This window comes from Lycium barbarum, chromosome 7 (genome assembly GCF_019175385.1).
Source record: "Lycium barbarum isolate Lr01 chromosome 7, ASM1917538v2, whole genome shotgun sequence".
NCBI lineage: Eukaryota > Viridiplantae > Streptophyta > Magnoliopsida > Solanales > Solanaceae > Lycium > Lycium barbarum.
In genome coordinates, this window is record NC_083343.1 from 63,844,892 (window position 1) to 63,854,072 (window position 9,181).

Consider the following 9,181-nt stretch of genomic DNA (forward strand, 5'->3'; position numbering starts at 1 on the left):
TCGGAGAGACCAGTCAGGTGCAGCGAGTTACCCGGGCTCGTGTTCAAGATTTGCCCGAGGTCGTACCCCACTCAGAGGGATCTGCTACACCACCGGCGGAGCCTGGAGCAGGTCCATCAGCAGCTCCAGGGGCCCGAGTACCCGCACCCGAGCCTCCAGCTCCTCAGCCAGGGGCGGAGGACAGGACGCTGAGGGAGGCCGTGCAGTTATTGACCACACTGGTAGCGGGGCAGGCTCGCAGACGCGGGCGGAGAGATGAGGATGATGATGACAGGCGTGACAGCCTGAGGGTTCGAGAGTTCCTATTATGTGGCCCCCCAGAGTTTTTCGGGTCAAAGCCCGAAGAGGACCCCCATGACTTTATTCGGGGGATGCGACGATCACTAGATTTGGTCACGGCTTCAGAGACTGAGTCTGTTGAGTTGGCTTCGCATAGGCTACGGGATGTTGCCGCTCACTGGTATGAGTCCTGGGAGCTATCCAGGGGTGAGCGTGCTTCCCCAGCTACATGGGACGAGTTCGTGGCTGCTTTCACCCGCCACTTTTTGGCACCTGAGTTACGGCGGGCGCGGGTTGATCAATTTTTGCATCTGCAGCAGAGGGGTCGGAGTGTTCGTGAGTATAATTTGGAGTTTGATTCTCTGGCCCGGTATGCACCTGCTATAGTAGCAGATATGACTGACCGGATGCACCGGTACGTGATGGGGTTAGACCGCTATTTTATTGATGGCTGCATGGCGGTGGCATTGCAGACAGACATGGATATCGCCCGGCTACAGGCCTATGCTCAGGGTATGGAGGACCGACACATGGCTAATTATCCTAGTATGGATCGAGATAGGACGCCGCCCAAGAGGGCCAGGTACATGGGATACTCTGGGGAGTTTCGAGGCGGACAACCTCAACAGTATGTCAGACAGTCTTCTCAGCAAGCGCAAAGTGCGCCCCCACGGCCTACTGGTGGGAGATTTGATAGTGTCAGATCTTCAGGAGCTGGCCAGAGCTCTAGGGCTCCCGATTCGCAGGTAAGTAGCGGATTCAGTCAGACGAGGCCACTTATGCCTCAGTGTCCCCAGTGCGGTAGGCGCCATTTGGGAGAGTGCCGTCGCGCCACCGGTGCCTGTTTTACTTGCGGCCGTCAAGGCCATGTTATGAGGGAGTGCCCATTCAGAGGTGGTTCAGCCCAGCCCGTTGGTTCAGTTGCTGGCTCGTCTCGCCCTTCTGTAGCTATGCGCCCCACGGGGCAGGGTATGCCGATACCAGCGGGCCGCGGCAGAGGTCGTGGCAGAGGTTCCAGTTCCAGCGGTCCTTCTAACCGCTTGTATCCATTGACCAGCCAACAGTATCAGGGGGCGCCACCAGATGAAGTTACAGGTATATTATTAATTTCCTTCTGAAATGAATATTTACTGATATATGTATCCCCCCCCCCCCCCCCGATTGCTAGTAAAACTGAGATAGGACCCGAATCGATAAAACCGTCTGTGGTAGTCATATGTACAGATGAAAGTGCTTGTTCAAAAAAAAAAAAAGAAAAAAAAGGGCTAACCCGGTAGTTTCATAATAATAAACGATCCTCTCCAGATCGGAGTGGGACCCGCTACGAGAACCTTCCGGAAAGTGTAAGATACCGACCTGCCTTAAAGTGCGTGACAAAGGTCGTGTGAGGTAGTCGACGCGATTATACCAGCGCTAATGCATCAAAATGCACGGAAGTTCCGGGGTTAAGCGTGCCAGGGGCGGAGCAATTTTGGGATGGGTGACCTCCTGGGAAGTATACCAAATTTCTCGTAAATGTAAATATAAAAGGCAGATGTGAAACCAGGGGTAACCTAAAGGAAATAAGAATGAACCAAATGGATAGAAACCCTAGATAGATCGGGTAGACCAAAGCAGACTCGGTCGGTGAAGAAGAAGGAAACACAGTACAGTTCTGGAATTAGGGTAAGTTTGAGTAAACGTTTGGAAGTGTTTTGTGAGTAAACGGTAATAAATGTATAAGTATGCGTATAACGTTCCGTCTATGGCCGTACCGGTCGGTGGTGGGGCCCAGCAGCCAGTGTAAAGATATATGAAATATATTAGCCGAACGAAAGTTAAGAGACAAGTAAAGGATAGGGTATAGATAATATGAAATGAACTGATACTAATTTCACTACAATAAGGGTAGAAGATTCCGATACAACGATATTTGGAAAGGAAAAGGAAAAGTAAGTAAATGGAAGACAGGGAATAGCAATTATAATGTTTGAAAAGTTATGAAAGGAGGAAAGAAACCTCCCCGAAGTATTATACGACCCCCCCCCCCCTAAGGTTAATTGAACATTCGAGGACGAATGTTCTTAAGGGGGGGAGAATGTTATATCCCGTACTTTCGTGTATTCGGGAAAATTCGAAACAACTTTGATTTGTAAGGAATACGGTTATATGTTGATGTGAATTAATATATATGTGTGTTGTCTATGGAAGATGTCATTGTGGAGGTGTTGAAGAAGCCCAAGGGCAAATTTGAAATTTTGAAAATTTGGTTCGGGAATTACAAAACGAGATTTCTAACGAATTGGGCCCAAGAAAAATTAGAGAAAATTGGGGCCCAAACCACAAAAGTGGCTGGCCATGGTCCAATATATAGTGGCCCAAGTCCATGGATTAAATGGTCATGTGATGATCATGTGACATATATTAAGGGAACAATATTATATATTCATGTATAGCCATTGGAATGTTCAAGAAAGAGAACAAAATCACATTGAGGAGCTAAAGGGGCCTCTCGGCCGAACCTAGCTAAAGAAAAAAAAAATAAAAAAATTCAAGCCTTTGTTTCCAATCCAAAAATCTTGTCTTTCTTGAATTATTGATAAGTTCAAGGCGCTCTTCAACGCGGTATAATTAGTTTAGCGAGAGAGCGACGTTTGCGTCGAGTCGGGATTTCAAGGAAAAGGTAAGAATTTTCATTCTTTTACATGTTATAAATGGTTTATGTATGTGGTAGAGTGTAGAATGGAATGAAAACTACGGGAATGTTGTGTATTGGATATGGTCGTGTGGTGTGTGCATGTGTGTTTGGCCGTGAGCCATGGATAGTGAAGGGGAGGCGAAATGAAGTTCATTTAGTTGAGTAGTTGCGTCGTTGTGGTATGTATGACGTAAATGAAAATTTAACGAGTTGAATTGGCATTGAAATTGGTTGTATGTCATTATGGGAAATTATGCGATTTTATATAGTTTTTATATAATTGTGAAAGTAAGATCATAGGATGTAAATTGATGTTGTTGTTAGTGAATTTGGAAGGAAACGATCTGAGTTAGTATGTTCGTCGTGGTCGTAGACGCTTCGGATGGAATATGGAAAGCGACAAATCATTCGAACTCATTTATATTGTTTGGAACATTGTGGGGATGTGTTTGATTAATCTTGAATGGTTAAATGAATATGATAATGTTGATGTTAGTTTGACATTGTAAAGTTTGTATGAAAGTTGTCATCTTATGTAGAAAGAAGATCATTGATGTTAGAACCTATATCGTTGTGAACTCGACGTCGTTTGGTATTGTTGGCTTGTTGTTGTTGATGTTGTTAGCCGAGCTAATCCTCGGGGGTGTTATATATATAGGGGAAGTGCTGCCGAAATTCCGGTTGACAAATATGAAGTTAAATGAATTCTTAAAAGTCTTGCAATTCCTAATTGGTAACTTTGACCATTTGTAGATTTTGAGCGAAACGGGATTTGATTTTGCGCGAGCATAAGCCGCGAGAAAGGTATGTAAGGCTACCCTATTTCTTCTTTTGGCATGTCCTAGGAAGTCTAGGTCGATACTTGAGCCTCGGGGGCAATTCTGTTCATAGAAATCCGAAATTGAATTTGAGCACTATTCATTCAATCTAATTGAACGATAAATCTCACGTTTTGGTCGGAAGGAAATCAAACGTCCGAAACTTTTGTAAATGTGATCAAGTCGACACGAAACTTCCTTGGATGACTCTATAGCCCTTAATGTCCATGATTCATGTCCGTCGCCTCGACTTGATCCGAGGTGGACCCACTACTCCCGAATCTTCCCCTATTGTTCTATTTGGCTGAATTCCGTACTATAATTAAGGGAAACTCTTGGCTATCGTTCCGATTACTAAATGATAGAAGTATACCTGACATGACCCATTTCACGACATGGTCGAGTAACGAAATAAGTATAAAGAATTTGTGTCGGAAAGAATGTTATGAGTCATATTGTCCCCAACTTTCGTGAAGCATGTTTTAAAGAAAATTTTGGAAGAATGATAACACGAATGATGGTTTCACCGAAGCTTGACATATTACGATACGTACACATGATTTCGAAAGTTTATTTGATTTCATACACATGAAGTTGGCACGATACCTAAAGACTTATTTGATATATTCCTTAGTTGTTAATAAAGAAAACAAGTGATATAATTAATACCTTGATATGTGGTGGTGTGTGTGCGTATGAATCTAAGTTGTACTTAATTTGCTATATACGTCATCCGAAGGATAGCTGATATAACTAATACTTCGGTTTTGTGAAAATTGACTTCCGAAACATTTATGGAGCGTTCCGTACTTCGAACGCTCGTATCTTTTGTATACTAGTTCCGATCGACCCGAAACTTGTTTCTGGACCTCCAGACATTGATATTGTGTTTGCATATAATTATGTTTGTATCTCGGGTCTTGATTGTGTGCACGTGGTTTCGCACTACTCTGTTCGCGCAAGCGTTGATTTGGATTTCACTGAGCCCGGGCCAGGACATGTTCTCGTGCGTATTTCTCTGCATTATTCACCGCGTCCCTCTCACTTGCGGGCCGGGGCATGTTACGTATGATATGATGACATTATGATATGATGACGGGGTGGTGGCCAGGATGGCACATTCACCGCGTCCCGCAAAAGAGGGTCGGGGCACGTTACATGCATGCATGATACATGACATTGACATACATGAAATATGATTCACCGCGCCCCTCGCTGAGGGCCGGGGTACGTTACTTGCATATGTGTTACATGACATTGGCATATTTGATATATGTTTCACCGCGTCCCTTATCAAGGGCCGGGGCACGATACATGAATATTCGAGATATGATGTTGATATATATGATTCCATATACCGCGTCCCTCACAAAGGGCCGGGGCATGCTATTTGACATAAACATATAAAATATACGATCCTGTCATGCACACCCTAAGTTTGGTAGGTAAGCTTTTGGTACACAGGATGATTCACGTATTTATTGTATTTCTTCTGGCCTCCGACATCGACATATGAGTATATAGATGACTTGTGTGTGGAAGGTAAGCGCTCTGGTATTTTGGATAGCGTACTTATTTTGGTACCGTTGTTCGGGTCGTGTTTCTATTTTTTGTATTCCATGCTTTACTAACTCAGTACATATTCCGTACTGACCCCCTTTTTTCGGGGGCTGCGCTTCATGCCACGCAGGTACAGACGCTTATTGTGGTGGTCCGCCAGCCTAGGTACACAGTCGGCTTTGGGAGTGCTCCTTTGTTTCGGAGCCCACCTTTTGGTACAGATCATTCAGTTGTACATATTGTTGTGTTTATGACTATTCTGGGGTACGGCGGGGCCCTGTCTCGCCATATGATTCTGTTGTCTGTATTAGAGGCCTGTAGACATGTTTGTGGGTTGGGGTCTTTCTGTACGGATGTGTGTATATGTTGTGTTTGGGCGATCCCATTCGCCGCGGCGGCCGGTCCGCATATGTTTACATGTTGCCTTGTTGGCCGGTGTGGCCTTTGTTGGTATTTTCTGTGTGCAGGGTTATTTTGGATAGTCTGTAAAACAAATGAAACTCTGCCGAAATTTTTCTGGAAATCACCTAAATTTGGAATATAGCCTTGTCGGCTTCTGTTATATACTTGAATGAGTTTGAAAGAAACTTTAGAGATAGCATTTGATAAATGTGTTTGGGTGCCCAGGTCGGGCACTAGTCACGGCCTACGGGGTTGGGCCGTGACAGAAGTGGTATCAGAGCGGTTTGTCCTCGGAATGTCTACAGGCCGTGTCTAGTAGAGTCTTGTTTATCGGTGTGTTGTGCACCACATCTATAAACGGGAGGCTACAGGACATTTAGAGTGTTACCTTTCTTTGGATCTTAGATCGTGCCATAGAGCTGTGCTATTAGGGAGATTCTGTTTTGATCGGTTGTTGTGTTTTTCAGTGATGCCTCCGAAGAAGGCTACGGCTGCCCAGAAGGGTAAGGTGATGGTCGGAGAGACCAGTCAGGTGCAGCGAGTTACCCGGGCTCGTGTTCAAGATTTGCCCGAGGTCGTACCCCACTCAGAGGGATCTGCTACACCACCGGCGGAGCCTGGAGCAGGTCCATCAGCAGCTCCAGGGGCCCGAGTACCCGCACCCGAGCCTCCAACTCCTCAGCCAGGGGCGGAGGACAGGACGCTGAGGGAGGCCGTGCAGTTATTGACCACACTGGTAGCGGGGCAGGCTCGCAGACGCGGGCGGAGAGATGAGGATGATGATGACAGGCGTGACAGCCTGAGGGTTCGAGAGTTCCTATTATATGGCCCCCCAGAGTTTTTCGGGTCTAAGCCCTACGAGGACCCCCATGACTTTATTCGGGGGATGCGACTATCACTAGATTTGGTCAGGGCTTCAGAGACTGAGTCTGTTGAGTTGGCTTCGCATAGGCTACGGGATGTTGCCGCTCACTGGTATGAGTCCTGGGAGCTATCCAGGGGTGAGCGTGCTTCCCCAGCTACATGGGACGAGTTCGTGGCTGCTTTCACCCGCCACTTTTTGGCACCGGAGTTACGGCGGGCGCGGGTTGATCAATTTTTGCATCTGCAGCAGAGGGGTCGGAGTGTTCGTGAGTATAATTTGGAGTTTGATTCTCTGGCCCGGTATGCACCTGCTATAGTAGCAGATATGACTGACCGGATGCACCGGTACGTGATGGGGTTAGACCGCTATTTGATTGATGGCTGCATAGTGGTGGCATTGCAGACAGACATGGATATCGCCCGGCTACAGGCCTATGCTCAGGGTATGGAGGACCGACACATGGCTAATTATCCTAGTAGGGATCGAGATAGGACGCCGCCCAAGAGGGCCAGGTACATGGGATACTCTGGGGAGTTTCGAGGCGGACAACCTCAACAGTATGTCAGACAGTCTTCTCAGCAAGCGCAAAGTGCGCCCCCACGGCCTACTGGTGGGAGATTTGATAGTGTCAGATCTTCAGGAGCTGGCCAGAGCTCTAGGGCTCCCGATTCGCAGGTAAGTAGCGGATTCAGTCAGACGAGGCCACTTATGCCTCAGTGTCCCCAGTGCGGTAGGCGCCATTTGGGAGAGTGCCGTCGCGCCACCGGTGCTTGTTTTACTTGCGGCCGTCAAGGCCATGTTATGAGGGAGTGCCCATTCAGAGGTGGTTCAGCCCAGCCCGTTGGTTCAGTTGCTGGCTCGTCTCTCCCTTCTGTAGCTATGCGCCCCACGGGGCAGGGTATGCCGATACCAGCGGGCCGCGGCAGAGGTCGTGGCAGAGGTTCCAGTTCCAGCGGTCCTTCTAACCGCTTGTATGCATTGACCAGCCAACAGTATCAGGGGGCCCCACCAGATGAAGTTACAGGTATATTATTAATTTCCTTCTGAAATGAATATTTACTGATATATGTATCCCCCCCCCCCCCCGATTGCTAGTAAAACTGAGATAGGACCCGAATCGATAAAACCGTCTGTGGTAGTCATATGTACAGATGAAAGTGCTTGTTCAAAAAAAAAAAAGAAAAAAAAGGGCTAACCCGGTAGTTTCATAATAATAAACGATCCTCTCCAGATCGGAGTGGGACCCGCTACGAGAACCTTCCGGAAAGTTTAAGATACCGACCTGCCTTAAAGTGCGTGACAAAGGTCGTGTGAGGTAGTCGACGCGATTATACCAGCGCTAATGCATCAAAATGCACGGAAGTTCCGGGGTTAAGCGTGCCAGGGGCGGAGCAATTTTTGGATGGGTGACCCCCTGGGAAGTACACCAAATTTCTCGTAAATGTAAATATAAAAGTCAGATGTGAAACCAGGGGTAACGTAAAGGAAATAAGAATGAACCAAATGGTTAGAAACCCTAGATAGATCGGGTAGACCAAAGCAGACTCGGTCGGTGAAGAAGAAGGAAACACAGTACAGTTCTGGAATTAGGGTAAGTTTGAGTAAACGTTTGGAAGCATTTTGTGAGTAAACGGTAATAAATGTATAAGTATGCGTATAACGTTCCGTCTATGGCCGTACCGGTCGGTGGTGGGGCCCAGCAGCCAGTGTAAAGACATATGAAATATATTAGCCGAACGAAAGTTAAGAGACAAGTAAAGGATAGGGTATAGATAATATGAAATGAACTGATACTAATTTGACTACAATAAGGGTAGAAGATTCCGATACAACGATATTTGGAAAGGAAAAGGTAAAGTAAGTAAATGGAAGACAGGGAATAGCAATTATAATGTTTGAAAAGTTATGAAAGGAGGAAAGAAACCTCCCCGAAGTATTATATGACCCCCCCCCCCCCCCCCCAAGGTTAATTGAACATTCGAGGACGAATGTTCTTAAGGGGGGGAGAATGTTATATCCCGTACTTTCGTGTATTCGGCAAAATTCGAAACAATTTTGATTTGTAAGGAATACGGTTATATGTTGATGTGAATTAATATATATGTGTGTTGTCTATGGAAGATGTCATTGTGGAGGTGTTGAAGAAGCCCAAGGGCAAATTTGGAATTTTGAAAATTTGTTTCGGGAATTACAAAACGAGATTTCTAACGAATTGGGCCCAAGAAAAATTAGAGAAAATTGGGGCCCAAACCACAAAAGTGGCCGGCCATGGTCCAATATATAGTAGCCCAAGTCCATGGATTAAATGGTCATGTGATGATCATGTGACATATATTAAGGGAACAATATTATATATTCATGTATAGCCATTGGAATGTTCAAGAAAGAGAACAAAATCACATTGAGGAGCTAAAGGGGCCTCTCGGCCGAACCTAGCTAAAGAAAAAAAAATAAATTCAAGCCTTTGTTTCCAATCCAAAAATCTTGTCTTTCTTGAATTATTGATAAGTTCAAGGCGCTCTTCAACGCGGTATAATTAGTTTAGCGAGAGAGCGACGTTTGCGTCGAGTCAGGATTTCA